This window comes from Anabrus simplex, chromosome 7 (genome assembly GCF_040414725.1).
Source record: "Anabrus simplex isolate iqAnaSimp1 chromosome 7, ASM4041472v1, whole genome shotgun sequence".
NCBI lineage: Eukaryota > Metazoa > Arthropoda > Insecta > Orthoptera > Tettigoniidae > Anabrus > Anabrus simplex.
Window position 1 is genome coordinate 298,695,699 of NC_090271.1, and position 24,041 is coordinate 298,719,739.

Sequence of the window (24,041 nt, forward strand, 5' to 3'; positions counted from 1 at the left end):
TCGGTACCCTGCCATGTGCTTTCTCTAGATCTACGAAACATAAACACTACTGCCTATTCCTGGCGTAGCATTGTTCAATTACCTGGCGCAAACTGAAAATCTGATCCTGTCAGTCCCTCTGTGGTTTGAAACCACACTGGTTTTCATCCAACTTCCTCTCAACTACTGATCACACCCTCCCTTCCAAGACGCCATTGAATACTTTGCGTGGTATACTAATCAATGAGATACCTCGATAGTTGTTGCAATCCTTCCTGTTCCCTTGCTTACAGGTAGGTGCAATTACTGCTTCTGTCCAATCCGAAGGTACTTAACCAATACTCGTGCTAATCTTATTACTCTATGAAGCCATTTCATCCCTGTCTTCTCACTATACTTCAAAATTTCGGTTCTAATGTCATCTATTCCTGCTGCTTTATGTCAATTAAGTGTATTTACAATCCTTTCCACTTCCTCAAGCGTACTTTCACCAACATCATTTACTTCCTCCCCATGAGTTTGGCTGTTCGCAACACCACCAGGATGATTTCCTTTTACGTTGAGAAGACGTTCAAAATATTCCCTCCACCTCTCCAGTGATTCCCTGGGATCTATTATGAGTTCACTATGAGTTCACCTGAATTACTAAAAACACTGTTCATTTCCTTTTTCCCTCCCTTCCTAAGATTATTTATTACTGTCCAGAAAGTTTTCCCTGCTGCTTGACCTAGGCTTTCCAGATTATTACCAAAATATCCCACGACTTCTTTTTGGATTCAACAACTGTTTGTTTAGCTCTGTTTCTTTCATCTACGTACAGATCCCTGTCTGCCTAGGCCCTTGTTTGGAGCCATTTCTGAAATGCTTTCTTTTTACGTTTACAAGCTCCTCTTACTTCATCATTCCACCAAGACGTTCGCCTTTTCTCATCTTTACAAACAGTTGTTCCTAGGCATTCCCTTGCTATTTCTACTACAGCATCCCTGTATGCCACCCATTCTCTTTCTATATCCTGAACCTGCTTCTTGCTTACTGTCTACTGTCCGAAACTTCTCATTTATCATATCCATGTACTTTCATCTAATTTTCTCGTCCTGGAGATTTTCTACCCGTATTCGTTTGCAGACAGATTTCACATTCTCTACCCTAGGCTTAGAGATACTTAGTTCACTACAGATCAGATAGTGGTCTGTTTCATATTAATAATAATTAATAATAATAAATCATAATCATGACAATGACCATCATTTCCTACGAACTAGTGAGTTAGCTGCGTGATTCGTGTTTGCGTAATAGGATATCGCAGGTTCGAACCTCACCGTTAGCAGGGCTGAAAATTTTCCTTCAAGATTTCCCATTTTCACACCAGTCAGATGCTGGGTCTATGCATTAAATAAGGCCATGGTCGCTTCCTTCACAGTCCTATATTTCCCCTACCCCATCGTCACCATAGGACCTTTGAGCCCGAGTAGTGTAATATTGTCCACGACTTCTCGCCAAGGTGAGCGTGGCTTAATTCGTGGGTTATGCGTAAAACGTTGGGGCCCGTGGCTATTGTGATCACGGCATCAACAATCGCGTGAATCTATGTTTGCTTGCAAGCCTGTTTTGTCTCCCAAGTCCCCTTCCTCTTTTCTTACCGTCTAAAATCGATAATGTAAACTTATCTAGCCGTCCCGCACACAGCCATCACTGAACACATTTGTTTCCACCATAAACTTCATCTCTGATTTACGAATTCCCTACTACAATCGTTACCAGCTATTTTTTTGGCATTCATTCTCACTACGTTCATTTCTGGAACATCCAAGGCAAGTTACCACAAAACTGAGCGTTATATGGTTAATTATATCTTCAGTCTCCCAACCTTACCGAGCGAGTTGGCCGTGCGGTTAGGGGTGCGCAGCTGTGAGCTTGCATTCGGGAGTTAGTGAGTTCGAACTCCACTGTAGACAGCCCTGAAGATGGTTTTCGTGGTTTCCCATTTTCACACCAGGCAAATGCTAGATCGGTTACGTCTCAAAACTCACGAGTTTCAAAACTCACGGGCTAAAATTAGTTACAAATAGTATCAAAACTCACGACTACAGATTGGTAGCTAAAGTAAACATTCTAATGAGTCTTAAAATTCACGACTCCGGACAGCAGGTGCTTGCGATTACCGCATGAGGGATGAGGTGCCCTGTGACTCACGCTTCCCTTACGACAGGCAGGGGATATTGTGGATGTTATTCTGCCACTCCAACTCACAGGGGAAAAATAATGGCTGGTAAAAAAAATGAAATGGCGTATGGCTTTTAGTGCCGGGAGTGTCCGAGGACAAGTTCGGCTCGCCAGATGCAGGTCTTTTGATTTGACTCCCGTAGGCGACCTGCGCGTCATGATGAGGGTGAAATGATGATGATGAAGACGACACATACACCCAGCCCCCGTGCCGGCGAAATTAAGCAATTAAGGTTAAAATTCCCGACCCTGCCGGGAATCGAACCCGGGACCCCTGTGGCCAAAGGCCAGCACGCTAACCATTTAGATAATGGCTGGTGAATGAAAGAGACCGAGGATTATTATTATTATTATTATTATTATTATTATTATTATTATTATTAAAATTTGTTGTTGTTATCATAAAGCTAATATAATGCATTTTTTAACTTTCACATACATTTATAATAATGATATGTGGCCTACGGGGAGGTCTGGTGCAGGTCTTCAGAGTTGACGCCGTATAGGTGACCAGCACGTGTGTAAGGATAAGGCCCTACTTCAGATGAAGTCTAATGCTGAAGATGGCACGAACATACAGTCCCCGAGCCATAGGAATTAACTAATGTAAGTAAAAATCTCCAACCCGACCGGAAATCGAACCCGGGACTACTCCCTGGACCCCTTGGAGCAAATGCCAGCATGCTAACAATTTATGCATGTACCCGGACGACATAAAATTAAAGTAGGTATATTGCCCGCTGCTGCTTAAAAGAAACTGTCAATTGGTAGTACTGGGGCTTAGTTCCATTATGCAGCCAGAAGGCGCCATTTACTTGATAAGGCATTTTATTTAGAGATATTAAAGATCAAGAAAGTTAATTCACTCATTTAGTTTCATCACTTAGAGATTAATTTGAAAAAAAAGGCGTATTTCTATTTTTCGTAAGAGTTCATCTATTCGCTTATTTCAATAGATTGTCTACCTGACACACTTAATACGAAAAACATTACTCACGACGCATCCGATTATTCTGTGCGATATAAACTGAATGATATTTGAAACTCATTCGATTATTGAAATAATCGGATGGATGTTATTTGATTATTAAAAGTACTACATTATCCCATCAGTAATAGGGTGGACATTTATCCATTCAAAGAAGAACTGGCCCTGGTCGTGAGTTTTGAGTCTGGCCCAGATAGAGAGACCTGTTCTCACTAATCCTCTTCCTGGAATTCGTGATTTTTGGGACTCGTGAGTTTTGAGACTCTTGAGTTTTGAGACGACACGGCTAGATCTGTACCTTAATTAAGGCCAAGGCCGATCCCTTCCCACTCGTAGCACTTTCCTTATCACATCGTCGCCATAAAATTTATCTGTGTCGGTGCGACGTAAAGCAGACTGTAAAGAAATCTCCCTACCTTATCAAATATTTGTGATCGCAACCTCGTACTCACTATATTAGCATTAGTCTCATCTTCATTCTATTTCTCACACTAGACCATCATCATGACGAATACTTATCTTAAATACTTGAATTGATCTACCAGCTGTAAGATCTTTAACTCTGGGCCTGCCTGGAATATATGCGTTTGTTTTTTGACACTTTCAGAACTGACTCCAACTTGGCAGGTTCGATCCTGGCTCAGTCTGGTGGTATTTGAAGGTGCTCAAATACGTCAGCCTCGTGTCGGTAGATTTACTGGCACGTAAAAGAACTCCTGCGGTACTAAATTCCGGCACCTCGGCGTCTCCGAAGACCGTAAAAGCAGTTAGTGGGACGTAAAGCAAATAACATTATTATTATTAACTATTATTAACACTGCAGGGAATGCAGTCCAAGAATGTAATTATTGGCAAAGGGTAACAAGAAGGGCAATTAAAAGCGTGAAAGTGTATTTATTTCATTGTTCTGTTAATTTATTTTAAACAAATTATTTTTTATTTTAGAGCTCTATCTTCTCCAAGTACTAATAAATAAATGAAAAATGAATGAATGAATAAATAAATAAATAAATAAATAAATAAATAAATAAATAAATAAATAAATAAATAAATAAATAAATAAATAAATCACTCCACATACCGTACAAAAATGAGTGTCTCGGATAGTAGTTGGGTTTCTGAACGCTTGGCGGTGATTCGATTTCAACTCAGCTCAGACTGATGGTATTTGAAGATATACAAATAGGCTAGCCTCTTGTTGGTAGATTTACTTCTACGTCAGGTGCGAAACTTCCGGCATTTCGACGTATTCGAAAACTGTTAAACTGTCAAAACTAAGCTAAATTCCGGCTCCGTGGCTAAATGGTTAGCGTGCTGGCCTTTGGTCACAAGGGTCCCGGGTTCGATTCCCGGTAGGGTCGGGAATTTTAACCATCATTGGTTAATTTCTCTGGCACGGGGGCTGGGTGTATGTGTTGTCTTCGTCATCATTTCATCCTCATCACGACACGCATGTCGCCTACGGGAGTCAAATCAAAAGACCTCCACCTGGCGAACCGAACGTGTCCTCGGACACTCCCGGCAATAAAAGCCATTCGACTTTTTTTTTTTCAACGAACTTACAGGTAGTGGGATATGAAAGGAGTAAAACTTTACTAAGAGAGAAATGAAATAGCGTATGGCTTTTAGTGTCGGGAGTGTCCGAGGACATGTTCGGCTCGCCAGGTGCGGGTCTTTTGATTTGACGCCCGTAAGCGACTGCGCGTCGTGATGAGGATGAAATGAAATGGTGATGAAGACGACACATGGCTACACATACACCCAGCCCCCGTGCCAGCAAAATTAACCAAGTGTGGTTAAAATTCCCGAACCTGCCGGGAATCGAACCCGGAACCCCTATGACCGAAGGTCAGCACGCTAACCATTTAGCCACGGAGCCGGACACTAAGATAGAAATTAGATGGAATACGAGACTCAGCGTCTTCGCCATCTCATTCTGTCAAGAAGAGAATTTCGCTTACGACTGGATATACACTATCTCCCACCCACAGCAGTAGTCACTCCGGTCGTGTAAGAACACAAAACTACCTTCTATTATTTATTTGGAACATCTGAAAGGAACTTACTCTGAGAGAACTGGCCTTTAAATTAAAACATTTCAATTTCATTCTGAGGTTTACTCCGAATATCAACATCTTATTTGCGTGTATTTTTTCATTCAATTCTTCTGATCAGATTGTTAATATATACTGGTTTATATGTCACTCATTTCTGAATATTTTAAGGCTTTGTCAGGATGGTTGCAATGATTTAAAGATCATCATGGAATCAACGGAAGAACAGTTTCCAACGAGTCCAAATCTTTGGGCGAAGTCACAGTGCAGACCGGCATATACTGTAGAGGTTCTACCAGAAATCACACAATAATATCAGCTTCAAAACCTGTACAGATGTCATGAGACCGGCCTATTCTACAATCTCTTCTGAAGTAAACCACTAGCTGAGAAGGCTGACTCAAGCTATGAAGGGGGACAATAAAGCTAGATTCCGCCATAATACCTACCTGTGTCGGTGCGACGTAAAGCCACTAGCAAAACAAAAAAGAAAAAAAGAAAAAAAGGTAGATTCGCGTTGCTGTTCTTCTCTTGTGTAGGAAAATCTCGGTTTTTATACAGCAATTAAGGTTAAAATTTCCGACCCAGCCTGGAAGTGAACCAGGGACACTCCGGACGAAAGGCGAGGACACTAAAAATTTAGCTATGGAGCCGGACGAACCGTAAATGACGTAACCTTATCAATCAATCAATCCTGCTCTGCATTTAGGGCAGTCACCAAGAAGGGCATATTCCCTATCCGTTGTTTTCCTAACCATTTCTTAATTTATTACAAAGGAATTGTAAATTTATTGAATATCTCCCTTGGTAAGTTATTCCAATCCGTAACTCCCCTTCCTGTAAACGAATATTTGCCCCAATTCGTCCCCTCGAATTCCAAGTTTATTTTCATATAGTGATCTATCCTACTTTTAAAAACAGCACTCGAAGTTATTCTTCTATACAAAGACTGGCTTTATGCAACCCTTCCTACCACCCTATTCTGTGCTAAATTTTCATCTCAACGTAAATACTACATCCTACATCTACTATAATCTCTTTGTCATATTTATACCTTGGTCTAACCCTGCTACACTTCTCTCCCATATAACTGAACAAATCCTGGCTGTCTTACAATATATCCTAACATTCTCTCTCTCCTCTTCTGGTTAAATTTTACCAATTCATTCTACTCTCAGCAATTCGATTCATTACAGTGATTTGATCTCAGCATCTCATTTTCAGCATTGTTCTGTAACACCACGTTTCAAAAGGTGCTAGTTATAGTCCATATTTCACTTCCGTACAATTCCACGCTCCAGACAACAGTATTCAAAAAATTCCCGTATCAATGTACGAAGTCAATAAATTTCCTTTCTTGAGAAACGTCTTCCATATTCATGTTAGTCTGCATTTTATGCCCTCCTTACTTCTGCGATCGTTACTTATTCTGGAACAATATTCCTCTACTTCCTTTAAGACTTTATTTCCTAATATAATATTTTCTGCATCACCTGACTTCGTTCGACTGCACTCCGCTACTTTTGTTTCAGATTTATTTACTTTCATCTCTTACTCTTCCAAGACTGTTTCCATACCATTGAGCAATTTCTGCATATTTTCCGCAAACTCAGAGAAAATAACAATGTCAGCAGCATACATCAAAGTTCCTTTCTCCTTTTCTCGGATTGTGATTCCATTTCTATTTTCTTTGCCGCCGTTTCTGGGTAAACATTAAAATGAGACGTGACAAACCGCGACCTTGCCTCGCACCTTTAGGGATTACTACATCCTTTTCAAAGCCCTCGATTCTTATCTCTTCAGACTAATTTAAAATAATACTTCTTCTTCTTTTTATTATTCTGCGCGTATGGGTCCCTTAGAACCACGCGGATTCAACATTTCCTCCTTGCCCTGTAGTTCTTCATTTTCATCGATTGTTGTATTTTCTGTTCCCCCGACCAAGTACGTCGTATCGGTTTCTTCTCATCTTCCTCAAAACCCCTTGTGTGAACAATTTTCTTGTTTATATTTCTATCCTGCAGATTTGGTGATCCTAATTCAGTGAAGAGTTTTCTCCACTTGCTTACACCGTTTTGATCTCGTACGCTAGATATGCAAAAATGTGCGTATTTGATAAGTAAGTCTATTGTTATTTATTCTTTCCAAATGGCGTATAAATTGAATTCGTCGCAGTGTCATTGTATCAGTAAGTTTAGACATTTTGAAATATATTTCTGAGTTGAGTTTGAGGTAATGTATTCCATTTTAATTCTTGGCCCACCGAGCTCGATCGCTGTAGTCGCTTAAGTGCGGCCAGTATCCAGTATTCGGGAGATAGTAGGTTCGAATCCCACTGTCGGCAGCACTGAAGATGGTTTTCTGTGGTTTCCCATTTTCACACCAGGCAAATGCTGGAGCTATACCTTAATTAAGGCAACGGCCGCTTCCTTCCCACTCCTAGCCCTTCCCCGTCCCATCGTCACCATAAGACATATCTGTGTCGGCGCGACGTAAAGCAAAAAAAAAAAAAAAAAAAAAAAAAAAAAAGAAGAAAAAAAAAAGGAAAAATTCTTGGCCCTAAGATTTTTCTCAAGATTTTCCCTTCTTTGACCTCTAGTTGTTCTTTTAATTTTTTATGATATAAATTTAGGGTTTCTGAACATAAAGAACACGTTTGATCACTGTTCAGTAATGACGAATTGTACTGTTTTTTTTACTGAATTTTCTTGTTATAAGCATTCTTTATGTGTTTAAAAACAATTTCAATTTTCTGGATTCTTGAAGCTACTGATTGAGTTTCACTGCCATGTTCAGTGATCCGTTCACCTAGATACTTAAATTCCTTTACTCGTCCAATTTCACTCATTTCAATGGTAAGTTCAGGTGGAGCAGTTTTGGTATTTGTCATAAATTCAGTTTTTGTATATAACAAATATATTTTAAGAGTTAAAGTAATTTATAGCTGCAATGATATTACCCTGACTTGCATTCGGGAGAAATTGGGTTAGAACCCCGCTGTTTGCAGTCCTGAAGATCGTTTTGCGTCGTTCCCAATTTTCACCTCAGGCAAATTCTGGCTGGGGCTGTACCTTAAATAAGGCCAGGGTCGCTCCTTTTCCACTCCTAGCCCTTTCCTATTCCTATGTGTGTCGGTATAACGTAAAGAAAATTTTAAAATATTACGCCGAATTTATAATGCGCTCATGTGTAATGTTCGAAATTCTACTCGAAGCGCAGTACACGAACGAAATGGTAAAGTATTCTACGTAAAAATATTACGACAGTGCGAAGTATACAACGTTATATGTTAATTACTTCATACTTGATTCCTGTTACTTTCTGAATAGGAACGTGTATAGTCAGTAAAAAAGTATTAGCGCATGGTGTTGTATAATTTCCTGGCAGGTATACTTTTCTCATAAACAATTGAACCTATATAGTAGATATAATCTGCGTTGCGAGTATCCATTGGGTTTTGTACGGGAGTTGACTGATATTTTCCTAACAATTTAAATTAATATACAGTACATTGATCTTCATTATAGACTGTTATGCATTTCAGCGTTCACTCTGCAATTCCCTGTGATTTTACCAAACTCCACCACAATCCTCTATTTGTAACTAACTGTGTGGTTTCATTTAGTTCCCTACCTCCTATTTTTAATTCATTAGAAACTAAGTCTAACCATCTTTGTCTTGATCTCCCTCTACTTCTCTTACGCTCAATGACCGAGACCATTATACTCCTGAAAACTTACCCTCCTCCATTTGCCTCAAATGGCCCAGCACTGAAGCGTCAGCTTCATCGATCGAATTCGTTCCTCACTCAGCCTTTATCACCTCATTTCGAGTACACTCTTCTCATTGTTCCCACTTGTTTGTACCAGAAATCATTCTCGCTACTTTCAAGTCTGATACTTCTACATTTTGAAGAAGGTATTCTGCCTTCTCCCAGCTGTCATTCCCGTAAAGCAAAGTTGGTCTTAAGAGATCGATGTAAAGTTAGTATCATCAGGATGCAGACTTCTTTCTTACAGAGTACTGTTGATCGCAACTGGGAGTTCATTGCATTAGCTTTCTTGGACCTTGTTTTAATCTCACCTACTAGACTAACATTCAGGAAGATACATATACTAAGTAATTGAAATTATCTACCTGCTCCAGCTCTGTATTTCCAACCTGACACTCAGTTCTATTAGGTGTCTTACCTACGTGACTTTAGTCTTCTTCGTCTTCTTGTAGTGCATTCTCCATTATTGAAGGTTGGCCATAATCACAGCGAAGTCTGCACGATGTTAGTCTGTCCTCATCAGTCTACTAGAATCTAGTCCTGTCCAATCTCGTAAGATCCTCAGCCAAGACTGTTTCCTTCGACCGCGACCCCTACGTCCATCAATTTTGCCCTGGGTGACCAATTTATGAAGGTTGTACTTTCAAGTCCTCATAAAATGCCAAAGGCAGGCTGACTTTCTGTTCTTGATTGAATACATCAATATTCGTTCCCTCCTCATCCGTCTGAGAACGGCAGGATTGGAGACGTGGTTAGTCCACAAGATCCGTAACATTCTTCGCAGTATCCACATCTCGAAAATATTTCTGAGTCCATGTTTCAGGAGCACTGAATATACATAGCATCTGACGAAGTTGCGACGTGTCTTTAAGCTGAAGCTTCTGTCACACAGTGGATTCCTCAAGATCAAAAAGCTAGCACTAGCCATTTCTATTCGTAAACGGATCTCTAAATACGGATCTAAGTACTTATTAATCCAGCTGCCAAGGTACTTAGACTTTCGCAGTTGTTCTTGGAAAGGCTAATTAACACATCATACACATTGCATCTATTTTCAAATTCCAAGGTACCAGACTGCAGGCTTCAGCACAGTCTGCTTTTAAGACAAAGTCGGTGGCATAGGCCAAACTGCTTACTACATTCCCATCTAACTGAATCCAGCCAATGCCAATTCATAACTTTCCATAGATTATCCATGTACATTATGAACAACAACGGTGAAGGATTACAGCCTTGTCTAACCCCTGTAAGTACCTTGAACAAAGTACTCATTCTACCTACTGCTGCCCAATTTTCAACATAAATAACTTTGATTACTTTCATTAATCTACCCTTAATCCCAGTACTCTGATAAAATATGAAATGCGAGGTAGACTACATACAATATCATGTATTCATTCTTTTTATTTGACCGTCGATCATAATGGTTTTTGCTCGAGTTCACTGTCAGCACGTGCACCACAGTTAACTCTGAGGCTGTCTTCGTTCAACTTCCTGGTAAAGTATATTGATCGCACTCACCACAACTCCAGCTAACTGACATAGTTTTCACTCGCTTCATGGTATGTTTGTGCCGGCTGTTATTCAACTATAATGTTCGGAGTTTGAAATCGAACTTGAAAGGAAATAAGAATGTCGAAAATACTAATCATGTCGCGATGGCTACTGGGGATATATAAAAATAAGGGCCTGAGAGAGAAAAATAACGAAAAAGAGAGTTTATTCTGTGCAGAAAGAATAGAATAACTAAGAGTATGTGGGGGAACTGACTCATTGAGAATTAAATATTTGGGTAGTTAATATAAAACAAAAATAGAAAGAGACAGCATTCTATACACTCGTTAAATTATTAAATAAAGAGTGAATTACACCAGAAAAAATATATTTTTTCTATTTTAAATAGCATCTGTTCCGCCTCAGTGGGTTAGTGGTTGGTGTGATTAGCTGCCACCCTCGGAGGCCCGGGTTCGATTATCGGATCTGCTACGAAATCTGAAAAATGGTATGAGGGCTGCAACGTGATCCACCCAGCCTTGGAAGGTCAACTGAGTGGAAGGGAGGGGTTTCTCGCTTCCCACCTCAGCCATCCCACTTCTCCTCCAGGCAAATGCCGGGATGGATCCTATTTGAAGGCCACGGCCACTTCCTTCCCTCTTCCTTGTCTATCCCTTAAGATCTTCCCATCCCGACAACGACCCTGTTCAGCATAGCAAGTGACGCCGCTGGGGCGAGGTACTGGTCCTCCTTTGCAGCTGTGTATCCCAACCCAAAGTATAACGCTCCCGGGCACTGCCCTTAAGGTGGTAGAGGTGGGATACCACGCTGAGTCCGAGGGAAAATAACCGTGGAGGGTAAGCGGATTAAGAAAGAAAGAAAGAAAGAAAGAAAGAAAGAAAGAAAGAATCAATAAATGCAAGAAGGAAGTTATGTCGTAAAAGGAAATCAGAAAAAAAAGAACAAGCATTAACGAAAATAATGGAGGATAAGGATAAAAAGGATAAGAGACATGATTGTCCTAGAACAGGGGATCTCAAGGGGTGTGCCGTGAAATTGTTGGATTGTGCCGCGAAAATAATTCCTTGTGTATTCAATATTTTAGTGAAATGAAATGTTGTATGGCTTTTAGTGCCCGGATATCCCAGGATGGGTTCGGCTCGCTAGGTGCAGGTCTTTCTATTTGACTCCCGTAGGTGACCTGCGCGTCGTGATGAGGATGAAATGACGTTGAAGACAACACATACACCCAGCCCCCGTGCCATTCGAATTAACCAATTAAGGTTAAAATCCCCGACCCGGCCGGGAATCGAACCCGGAACCCTCTGAACCGAAGGGCAGTACGTTGACCGTTCAGCCAACGAGTCGGACAATATTTTAGTAATACTGATAATGATAACCTACAACCTGTTATCCAGTCATTGACCGGGTCAGGGATGGAATGAATGAAACATATATAAGACTGTTTTTACAATGGGGTCGCCACTCCCAAGGTGATTTATTAATGAGTGATAAATGCTATGCAATGATAATGGAGAGTGTTGCTAGAATGAAAGATGACAGGGAAAACCGGAGTACCCGGAGAAAAACCTGTCCCGCCTCCGCTTTGTCCAGCACAAATCTCACATGGAGTCACCGGGATTTGAACCACGGTATCCAGCGGTGAGAGGCCGACGCGCTGCCGTCTGAGCCACGGAGGCTCCTTTAGTAATACTATTTATTAAAATTACAGAACTGAGTAAGCCTGCATGTAGTAAGAACTCAAAAATAAGATGCTCTGACAATAATATCATACTATTGCTGCAATTTAATGGGAAGTGTGGGCTTGTTTACTTTTGCACAACTACTCGATGCGGGGAGGAATCGTACACAAACACGGCTGTAATTCTTGGTCTACAGCAGGGGTTCCCAACCTGGGGGGCGTGGTGCTTTATCAGGGGGGCGTGAAGTTATTCCGAATTAGTTTTTTTAAATCGAATATTACAATTTTGTGTAATAAACATTCTTCGAATCTCTCCAAGTGATTGTCGCGCCAAGTCAATCGTTCAAAAGCACTGATATTTGCCAACTGCCGGCACAAACCCCTGCGAACCCGCGAAGTTGGAGGTGAAATAAGGAATTTCCTGTGTTGTGAGGAGCAAAATGAAGCCTGAGATCAGATGCGGGAACAAGACCACTCAACGGACGTTTAATTGCACACTTTGTGGACCTACTTGCGTAAAAATAAACTATGACCGTACGCGACATGTTTGAACTCATCAACGATGTAGCAGTTGCACTTCCTTCGTGAAGTACAGGCCGTAGTAATCACGTGAGTTAGTTGAGTCACATTTGAATTCTTCGCTGTTTTATTGAAATTTTAAACGTTGACCGCATGTTTACTCAGACATATATCAGACAGAGTCGTTATCGACTGCATTATCAAGTGAAAAGTCCTCAATTTGTGAAGAAAGCTTAGTGTGAGCATGTAGTTTATTTGTGTAATGTTATATCCATAATGTAAAATGAATGGAGTTAGTGCATTCAGCGTTTTATTATCAACCACGATGTGTATATAGTTGAATTAAGGTTAACAGTGAGAGAAATCACCATGCTAAGAGTTGCTCTGTGCCTGGCTGCAAAGCCGATTATAAACGAGGAGAGTACACTCCAGTATTTGCGTTTCCTTCTGATCAAGAAAGAGTTAGGTTATGGAAGAAGACTATTACTAGGGAGAAATTAATAGTTAATCACCACACTGTTGTGTGTATCAACCACTTACCTGAAGACTAAATCATGAGGGAAATGAGTGTGCCTCGTCCAGATGGTGAGTTAAAATTTCTTATTATGTCAAAAACATGGGTAACATTAGATATATGGTTATGTAATAAGACTTACGGCTTATTTGAATTCGGTATATTTGAAAATTCAAGTCCAATTTATGCATTTTACCATTTTAGGTAGAATTAATGTTTTGTGAAATAACACTGCTGAGATTTTTCCTATCAAATTTCATATCATAGGCAATGGAACAGGGTTATTCCATGAAAATTGAATATGAAAATAATTGTATAGGCATTATTTAAGGATTTTTGTAAAAGTGTTTTCTTTGTATTGTGCTAAAATGAAGTTAGTATGTCATAGATATAAAGCGCGTACTTCATATTATTTTTTCATAAATAATTGAATAATATAATAATTAATTATGTAGTGTCATTAGGTTAGGCCTATATCCTCCACGTCAGTTAATCGGCGTGGTTATAGAAGCGACGGGAGGGTGGGGGGCGATGTCCACCCGTATCTGAAAAGGGGGCGTCAGCTGGCAAAGGTTGGGAACCACTGGTCTACAGAAAGAAGTCGCTCACGTTTCTTGTTTTCAATGCAGGTAAGTGCCGGAAATCCCTATTCGCACAGATATGTTGTTGAAAACTGTGTTAATAAAGATATGGCATGCTCTGATAACACTGAAAAGTGAGAACTCTTTTCACTGAAATAGCGTTTCTTCCCTGAATTTCAGCTTCAAAGTTCGATCGGCTTGAAGTTCAGCCATTTCTTCTGCCTCTTCTAATGGTACATGTTTTGTGTCCTCAGCAGTACCAGCAAAGGGATTGCAAACCCAGTTGCATCAGTTCACGATGATGGAAGGAAAATATTCATGCAGTTTATTCTCCAAAGCAGAAAGGTGTTCTAAAATAAGACTGGAACAAATATCGGTATCAGCTGGGAGAGGAAGCATTTCAATATCAATTTTTCAAATGTAAACTTCGACAGTTAAATTTTTCTTAAGAATCCCTTCAGTTTTTTCAGTTGATGTAGGAATATTCTTTATTTCCCTGCATACTGGCATTGAGATTATTCAAATGTCCAAAAATATCAGCTAAGTATGCAACTTTGGAACACCAAGTTTCATCGCCAATGTGGTCAGAAAACTCAGGTTTATATGTGGCAAATATCTGTAATAACTCATTTCTAATTTCATAAAATCTGGAAAGTACACTTCCTTTGGACAACCAGCGAATTTAGGTGTGAAGGACCAGAGTTTCATGAACAGCTCCTGCTTCCTGACACATTACTTTGACGAGTCTAATTTTTGGAGCACTACTTTTAATGTAATTAACCATTTCAACAACCGAGCTCGTAACGTTTCTTAGATCTGAATAAATGGGTTTTGCCACCAAAGCTTCCCGATGTAAAAAAGCGATGTGTGGAAAATCTTGCTTAAACCTTGAAGTAAAACCTGTCATTCGACCAGTCATTGCTGGGGCTCCATCAGTGCGCACTGAAATACAATATTGTTCTAACTCAGTCCATTTTCTTCTGAAGTCGCTGTCACAGAATTATGTCTGATGCTATCGACGTCAGAGACAATTCTTTGTCGGATAGGAACTGTTCAATAAGTGATTCTTCGTTTAAAAATCTTATGTATCTCCTCTGTTAATTCCTCCAGTTAAAGTGCACATTTTTACCCTCATGTAATTTTTCCACTCCATTTTTAATATAATCTGACATGTCTTCTATGCGGCGAGCAATTGTATCGTTTGACAAAGGTACTCTTGATATCTCCCTCTCGGCAGCTACTTCTAACATGGAGTAACTATTTCTTTACAAGTAGGTAAAATCAAAGTTTCAGCTGCTGTATGTGACTGCATATTCCGGGAAATTATTTCTGCTACTTTATAGCTAGCTACTAGCGCTTTTTTCCAAAGTTGTAATTATTTTGTTATTGCTGTGTCTTCCTTAATTTGAGAAGAGAGTAAGCAATTTAAATAAACTTTATATTTATTTTCCAAGTGACTGTGTGCCGTTTCCAAGTGTTTCTTTAGTTTGCTTGAAGCCATACATTCTCTTTCGCCACACACACAGAACACACTCACGAAGTTCACGATTTCCAGATTCATTACATGTAAATCGGAAGCATAAATAAGAATCCTGATACCTGCGCTCAGCACCAGACGATGAGGAAGTAGCTTCTCACTGACACCTGATCCGGGTGATTCACTTGTTCTGTTTTCACTCTGATGTTCTTCGCTGCTGTTTAATTGTAGGCGTTAAATTAAAAACTTCTCCAAATTACAACACAATATCTGTATATTTACTTCAGTTTTATAATAACATCAAATATTGCTACTATTTAAACATTTAACTACATTTAAACTTCTTTCCGAATCCAACTGAAGTACTGAACTAACTGCAGGTTTGTTTCTGCGGTGGTGGTGGGGGGGCGTAGTCCGCTCCCCCCGCATGGCAATAGACACTCTTCTACATTGCCTCCGACATGCTATTAGTTCTAAGAAGAAAAATATAGCAGGGAGGAGTGGGAGTGTGATAGTACAGGAGTATCCGCCTGTCCCCATGATCAGCATGTTACCAGTCCAGATCTGGTGATGGGTATCAATAGCGATGTAATCTTGTAATGTGGGTCAGGACAAAACCACATAGGCGAAAATAGAAAGATGCATACATGTAAAACCTGACTGATGCAGGTGACCTTTGATTGGTTTATATATGCTCCACTAAGGTTTGGGAGTTATCTACATGTTTCTCTAATAACATTCCAGTGGTTCGTGCACCCTCCGCTAGGGTTATTAATCTTTCGAGACTGCTCTGTAGCGTACGAAATTCCTCTAAAGCAGGCGTAGTTAGTTACTTGTACGTTGGGATGTGCCGCGAACGAAAAAAGTTCGAGAACCCCTGTCCTAGAATATGTAACACTGTATTACATTCAGGGCAGAAAAAAGGGGGTGTCAACAGGCGAAACGAATATAACTATTATAGGTTAAATATAATATTAAATGTAGTATTATATAGATTGTCGTACTGTCGTGTCATTATCATTTTCCGTAATTTAATTATTAAAGTGAAGGTTAATAATGGCTCGTGGCCTCCGGAGAGGCCTGGTTCAGGTCTTTTGTTTTGACTTCCGTAGGCGACCTGCGCGTCGTGATGAAGATAAGATGATGGTTTAGACGGCACATACATCCAGTTCCCGTGCCAGGGTAATTAACCAATTATGGTTAAAATTCCCAACTCTGTGGGGAATCGAACCCGGGACTCCTGGACCAAAGGCCAGGAAGCTGACTATTTAGCCATGGAGCCGGAAAAATGTGCAGGTGAATTGAATGAAAACATTCATTCATTCATTCATTCCATTCATGTTACTCTCTCCCCAGTTGGTGGTTATCCGTGATTGGGAGAGAGGATTGGAATCCAGTACATTCATTCATTCATTCATTCATTCATTCATTCGTTTGTCCATTCATTCATGTATTTAGGCAGTCAGTAATTCATTCATCCATAATGGAATGTTCAAGTTATTTCATGAATTCATCATTCGTATTATCAAACACTGATGCATTGACGAATGCTTTCTCCCCAGTAGGTGGTTATCCGTGACTGGGAGGGAAGAGTTTTTATTCATTCATGAATGAACACAGTTCAATCATGGAATCAACCATTCGTAATTCATGAAACTCTCTTCCCAGTTGGTGGCTATCCGTAACTGGGACAGAGGACTTAGAATCCAGTCCATTAATTAATTCGTTCATTCATTCATAGCAGTCAGCAATTCGTTCATTCACAGTGAATTGTTCAATTCAGTCCATCGAGTCACTCACTCAATGAATCACTGATTCATGAATGAAGGAATGATTTCTCACCAGTTAGTGGCTCTGCGTGACCGGGTGAGAAGACTTTTGTTATTCATCCATGCACGCACGACCACAATTCAATCATGAAATTATCCATTCACTAATTCATGCAGTCATTCACTCATTCAATTCAGTCATATTGTATGTTCTTAATGATAGGATAACTCTTGAAAACATGAAAGTAATCAGTAAATAAGCTTAGGAAGGGGAAGATACATGTTGTCCAAGACTATATAACACTGTTAACGTCGAGGACAAAATAAATTATATTTAGTGTAGTGTAGAATATATTGGAAATGGAAAGTGTTTATTGAAGATTTTATTTGTAAACCTTATTAAGTAGTACTTACTGTATGATCTGAAGTGCGGCGATAAAATATTTTATTTGTATTCCATGTAACTACCTAACCTGTACAGTGCAAATATTTTGGTAACATATGATATTTGTAACAACTATATTTCATTTCTACAGGGTGTTTCAAAATGGGGGGCATAATTTCAGGTATGTATTTGTTATATGTAGACAATCAAAATAGTTCATTACAATATGTGTCCGGAAATGCTTCGTTTCCGAGTTATGGCCTTCACAAAAGTGAACACCGGAACGTTTTTCTTCCGCAGGTCATTGTCATTACAGAAGATGTTCAAAATGTCCACCTCCTGCTTGAATACAGACCTCACATATATGTCTCATTGACTTGGATCGAATTTTTCCTGATCGATGGATAGGTAGAGTTGACCCGATTGCTTGGTCTCCACGTTCACCTGATCTGAAGCCTCTCGTTTTCTATTTGTGGGACCATTTAAAATCATCGGTGTATTCGTCTCCACTGCCTGATATGGAAACCCTTCGGAATCGAATTGTGGCATCGTGTGAGGACATACGCAATACTCCTGGCGTTTGGGATCGTGTTCGCAGGTCAATGAGACATCGATGTGAGGTCTGTATTCAAGCATGAGGTGGACATTTCTAACTTCTTCTGTAATGACAGTGACCTGCGGAAGAAAAACGTTCCGGTGAAGTTCAGTGTTGTGAACGCCATAACTCGGAAATGAAGCATTTCCGGACACATGTTGTAATGCACTATTTTGATTGTCTACATGTAACCAATACACACCTGAAATTGTGCCCCCTATTTTTGAAACACCCTGTATATTTACTGGAACTATACAGAAAGTTGTAACTTGAATTTTTGAACAGGGTGTATTGGCCTTTGTTAGTTATGTACTCTAGAAAGTATGTTCTGCCTTTTCTGGAAATGGAAGATTCGCGATCGTGCGTATTCGAGAAAATTATTTAAAGTTCGCGGCTGAAATAGGAGTTGTGTTTGGTGAATCTGGGTGGCGATAGGCGGGCTCCGGCGTTCTCATTGCTACTCCAAGGCCAGGGTTCCCTTTTAAAGAGAGCGAGCCGGCATTTCGTGGTCTGTCTGGCTGTCCGTCTTCTATCTCTTGACTGTCCAAAGTCCTATCTCTTGACTGTCCAAAGTCCTGGCGTCGTCTCGCTACCGGCATGGGCCACTTTGGGTTAAGCACTCTCGATTTCATTTCCACCTTAAATTTCACTTATGTTCGCTTGCTTTTTCATATAGGAGTTTGCTCTAACCTCACCCAGACTAGCCACTCGAGTATTTCGGATGCCAGTTTGTTTCCGAGGCATACCCCTTTCCTTGTTTCACTAAACATGTAAATTGTAGTTTTATGTATTTGCCTTGGGGGTTTTGCCTCTAGTAGTTCCGTGTCACTTGACGTGTTCAATTATGTTGTTCAGAAATTTTGAAAGGTACGTTTAACTTCACTCTAAATTGTATTGTATGACTTGGGTTGTAATTAGAGGTATGGTATTTGCTTGACTCTTTGAACTTACAGAAGCTATTGTCAAGGAACGTCCACTTTGTATGTCTCAAGGAACATGTAATTTGTAGTTCACGAGTTCGGTATGACTGAAATTGTTCGGAATTCGTTTGTAAAGTCCTTTGTAAATAATGTTTTGGTAAATAATATATTTTGAAAATCAAGGATCAGGGTTGATTTTTCCGGAATCTGCAACCTAAGCCATCTCCATGCCCTTGGTAGGCTCCCAGCTCCTTTCACCTTTCTGGGTTTTTATCGTTAAGTTGCCCCTACTGATATTTACCAGTGTTGTTATCGGCGGAGTTCCGCTTAGTACATCAGCTGTTTTCTTGTGTGTGTAGTGTCTTAGGTGCCGTGTAATTGCACTTAATTTCCTCCCTTTACTGTGTTTGTTGTAGCCGCTGAAGTAACGGTTACATGTAGTAACAGTTAAATAATAGTTAGGAGATTGTAAAGCATATATTGAATTTACTGAATTGCAATAAGCGAATGATATCTCCTCAGTTTCAGGCGATCCGGAACTAGGGAATGGCAGTATTCTACTCTATTCTACCGACCATGTCATAATTTGTTATCAAGATTTCTTCTTCGCTCGGAAAAGACGTCGCAATCAAAGACAAGGATTGCTTGTCATTTACTGGTTTGTGCAATCCGCTTAGGCAGAATAAATAAATAGTTCCAGGAGATTATCATAGGTACACTTTACTCAGAAATCCATGGTTATACACAGCGAAAGATATTTTTGTGATAGGGAGTTTTCAATTTTTCTTTATATCGAAACCATAACGTTGAAATAGATGGGATGTTGCCTTGTTGAAGATAATTTCATAGTTTCACCTTCTTAATCATAGAACAACAGCCACAACAGCAACAACAACCAAGACGACGTTCTCATTGAAATGAACACTAAAGGTCAATTAAAGATTTGTCCTGTTCTATGCGCACTGAACTACTGTATTTCATTTTTGTATGGAGCGGTTTGTGCGACAGACACTGGAAAAAATAAATGTTTTGGTAGAATCGCTAACTTTATTTGTACTTTGTCTGTGGGACAATCAGTTTCTTATTTAATGTATTATTTCTTTAGAACTCAAAGCAGCATAGCGGCGAATTACAAGGATCTAATAAATCTCTTATGCACAATACTACTTACAAAAATGTATCTAAAATGAGAAATATACAAATATTTACAAAGGACATAGATATACACAAAATGAACTGCACTAGCCTAATGCAACTGGAACCGTATATTTTAGATATTTTTGTAACAAATACAGTATATTCATGGCATGAAAAATAGTGTTGCCACTGATGCTTTCACAGCCGTACTTATAGAAATGATATAGACTTTTGGACTTATGACGTGCCAAGAAAATTATAATTATCATAAGAATAATTACCTCTAAAAATAAATAAAAGATTGAAAATAATGATAATAAGAGGAAATTATTTTCTTGACACGGCATAAGCCCGAAAGCCTGTAACATGTCTATGAATAATAATGTTTGTGATTATATTGATTTTTATAGGGAGAAAGTTCACAGGTTATATCGGTTTTCCAAAGGTGTTTGTGACACAAGAATGGTTAAGAATCCCTGAAATATATTGTTTATTTCTCCGATACCTATGACGGGATGCGTACTCTTCGTCAAACCGTGGGTCCGCGATCTCAACATAGATACTCCACAACCTCCGCCAAGAGAATTTAAAGTGGCGGAAAACAACGACAAAGAGTTGTCGCATTTAGATATTTTCATATGGCACCGATCTCAACCTGCTGAACCCAGTGATCTTGCGAACAGGATAAAATTAACAAACTGAGCCTCTCAATTCGACTCTGATTATAAGCGTCAGGATACGAGATAATTGCTCCATTCTAATTAGTACTGAGTTTAATAGCAGTGGAAGCTTTTATGTTCCGTGGGGCTTACTGGCGTATTCGGATATTGTTTCCTGTTCAGTACACCGAAAGTAGCAGCTCAAGGTAATCTGCAGACTATGACCAAGTGGATTTTCTCTTGTCGCTTCATACGCCATTCTATGCTTTGATCTTAGTCATTACATTGATGAACAACATTAGACTGTGTAATATGCATGAGTAACCATCAGTAGATATACCGAACATGTTGGCTACGCAGTTTGGGTTACTTAGCAGCGAGCTTGTATTCGGCAGATGATAGATTCTAACGCTACTGTCGACAGCCCTGAATATGGTTTTCCATTTTCACACGAGGCATACCCTTGGGCTCTACCTACAATGAAGGCCGCGGTGACTTCCTTCCCAGACCTATCACGTCGTACCCATAAGACTTACCTGTGTCGGTGCGAGATGAAAAAAAAGTAATATCAGTAGATGTACAGAATAGATTACAATGAAATAGCCCGACTGGTCATTATTATTATTATTATTATTATTATTATTATTATTATTATTATTATTATTATTATTATTATTATTATTATTATTATTATTATTATTATTATTATTTGTTCGTATCTGCCTACTAAGCACCACGTTATTTCAGCTGCCTTCTCTGGGCTTTGATCTTTGGCCAGTGTTCCTTCATTCTTTGCCGGCGTTACTTTTACTTTCCTCCGTTCACGTCTTTCCAGTCTTCAACTTTGGCCTTTCTTGAAAACCCTGGTGGTCTTTTAGTTTCTTCCTGAGTGGGTTGCGTTCTTGTATATCTCCATAAGTGATACTCATCTCCTGTAGATCCCTTTTCACCTCCTTGAACCAAGTTGGCTGGGTCTTCTCATCTTTGAAATAGGTGAAGATCTGGTTCGATAATCGTGTGGGTTTCAATCTTAGCAAGTGGCCATAAAATGCAATTCCCCATCTCCACATGACATCAGAGATCTTCTGAACATGAGTATACAGCTCATAGTTATGCCGACACTATAGTCATCTTTGTCTTTAATTGGGCTGAGAATTTTCCTTAACATATTTCTCTCTTTAATTTCCAATTTTTCCATCAGGCCTATCTTGTTCATAGCAAGGCATTCCGCTGCATATAAAGCCTCTGGTCTTATGACAGTGCAGTACTGTCTGAGTTTTGCGTTCAAGGATATGGACATTTCGTTGTAAATGTCTTTGGTCATTTGATAAGCCATTTCCATTTCATTCATGCGTGACGCAAAGGCTTCTTTTTCAGAGATGTTTGGTTCCATCCACTCGCCAAGATATGTAAACTTATCTGTCCGTTTGATTGCCCCCTGGTTTACTTTTAGCTCTCTTGGTGCTGGCTTGATGTTAGTTATGAATTGCGTTTTCTCCAGTGATATCTGGAAGCCTGCTTTTTTTCGCCCGTGTCTAGGTGATTAATTTGCTTTGTAGCCATGCCCAAAGAATGAGAAAAAATTGCTAGATTATCTGCAAAAGCTAAGCAATGAATTGAAAGGTTCATGTTCTTGTAACCCATTCTCACACCATTTTGGAGCCCATCGTTGTTAATTTCATTGCGCCACTCACGGATGACATTTTCAAGGACGCAATTGAAGACCAGGGGCGAGAGCCCATCTCCCTGCCTAACTCCTGTCTTTATCTTGAAAGAGTCTGAAATTTCTCCTCTGAACTTAACTCTGGAGGCTGTGTTAGTTAGGGTCTGTTCGATGATTGCCCTAGTTTTGTTATCCAAGCCAAATTCTTTTAGGACTTGAATAAGCGTGATTCTATCAAGAGTCATAAGCCTTATTGAAGTCGACGAAGGTCACAACAAATTTCTTGTTCCTTAGTTTACATATGAGAGGATAGATTTCAGATTCATAATTTGCTTGGCACATGAGCGCTCTTTCCTGAACCCTGCTTGGTACTCCCCCAGTTGTGGATCAAGTTGTTGTTCCGCCCTAATCTGCAGAGATTTTAAGAGAATTTTGTAAGATACCAATAGGAGGGAAATACCGAGGTAATTGCTGACATCCGGTTTTTCCCCTTTCTTATGCAATGGGTGAATCAAGGCAGAAGTCCAGTCACGTGAAAGTTTCTCAGTTTCCCAAATCTCTTTGATGATGTCAGTCAATTTATCAATCATTTTGTTACCAGCATACTTCCACAATTCAGCAGTTATCGAGTCCTCGCCTGGTGCCTTGTTATTCTTAAGGGACTGGATAATCAGTTAGATTTCTTCTTTCGTTGGAGGGGATGAATCTGGGTGGTCGTGTATGTTATCTTCAAATGAGAAAGTGGTTATTTTTTTCTTTTTGCCATCTTGTTTACGTCGCATCGACACAGGTAGGTCTTGTGGGGACGATGGGATAGGAAAGGGCTAGGAGTGGGAGGGAATCAACTGCGGCCAAATATAGAGTAAACTTTCTTACTACTACATTCAGAAGTTCGTAGATAGTGAGTGTCAAAACTCTACGGCGAAATTCAGTAATGGATTACTTATATCAGGAAATGCATCGGAGTGTAGCCAGGGAGGGAGGATTATTCGGGGACTGAAACCCCCTTCCATGGAAATTTTACAAAAATAAATAAAAACTGACAATAAATAATAAACTGAATAAACATTCAGATAAAGGTCCGACTCATTGGTTGAATGGTCAGCGTTGAGGCCTTCGGTTCAGAGAGTCCCGGGTTCGATTCCCGGGCGGGTCGGGGATTTTAATTGCCTCTGATTAATTCTTATGGCTCGGGGACAGGGTTTGAGTGTTTGTTCCAACACTTTCCTCTTCGCATTCAGACAACACACCACAGAAACACGCAATAGTGATTACATCCCTCCATACAGGGTTGGCGTCAGGAAGGGAAACTGACCGTAAAACAGGGACAAATCCACATGTGTGACACAGTTCGCACCCGCGACCCCACAGGCGTGGGAAAAACGGTAGAAGAAGAAGAGGAAGAAGAAGAAGAAGAAACATTCAGATACAGATCTGTTGAATCTGTTTCCTATAAGAGGCCTCAAATGTTGGATTTTAGACTGTAAACGGAATATACCATTCGCTGTTAAACTTTTGACGTTGATCATATTGTTTTGGTCCTGTACATTAACGTAAGAGTTTGTAGCGTACTGCAGTCTCAATATCAAAATTCATTTGTATCAGTGTCC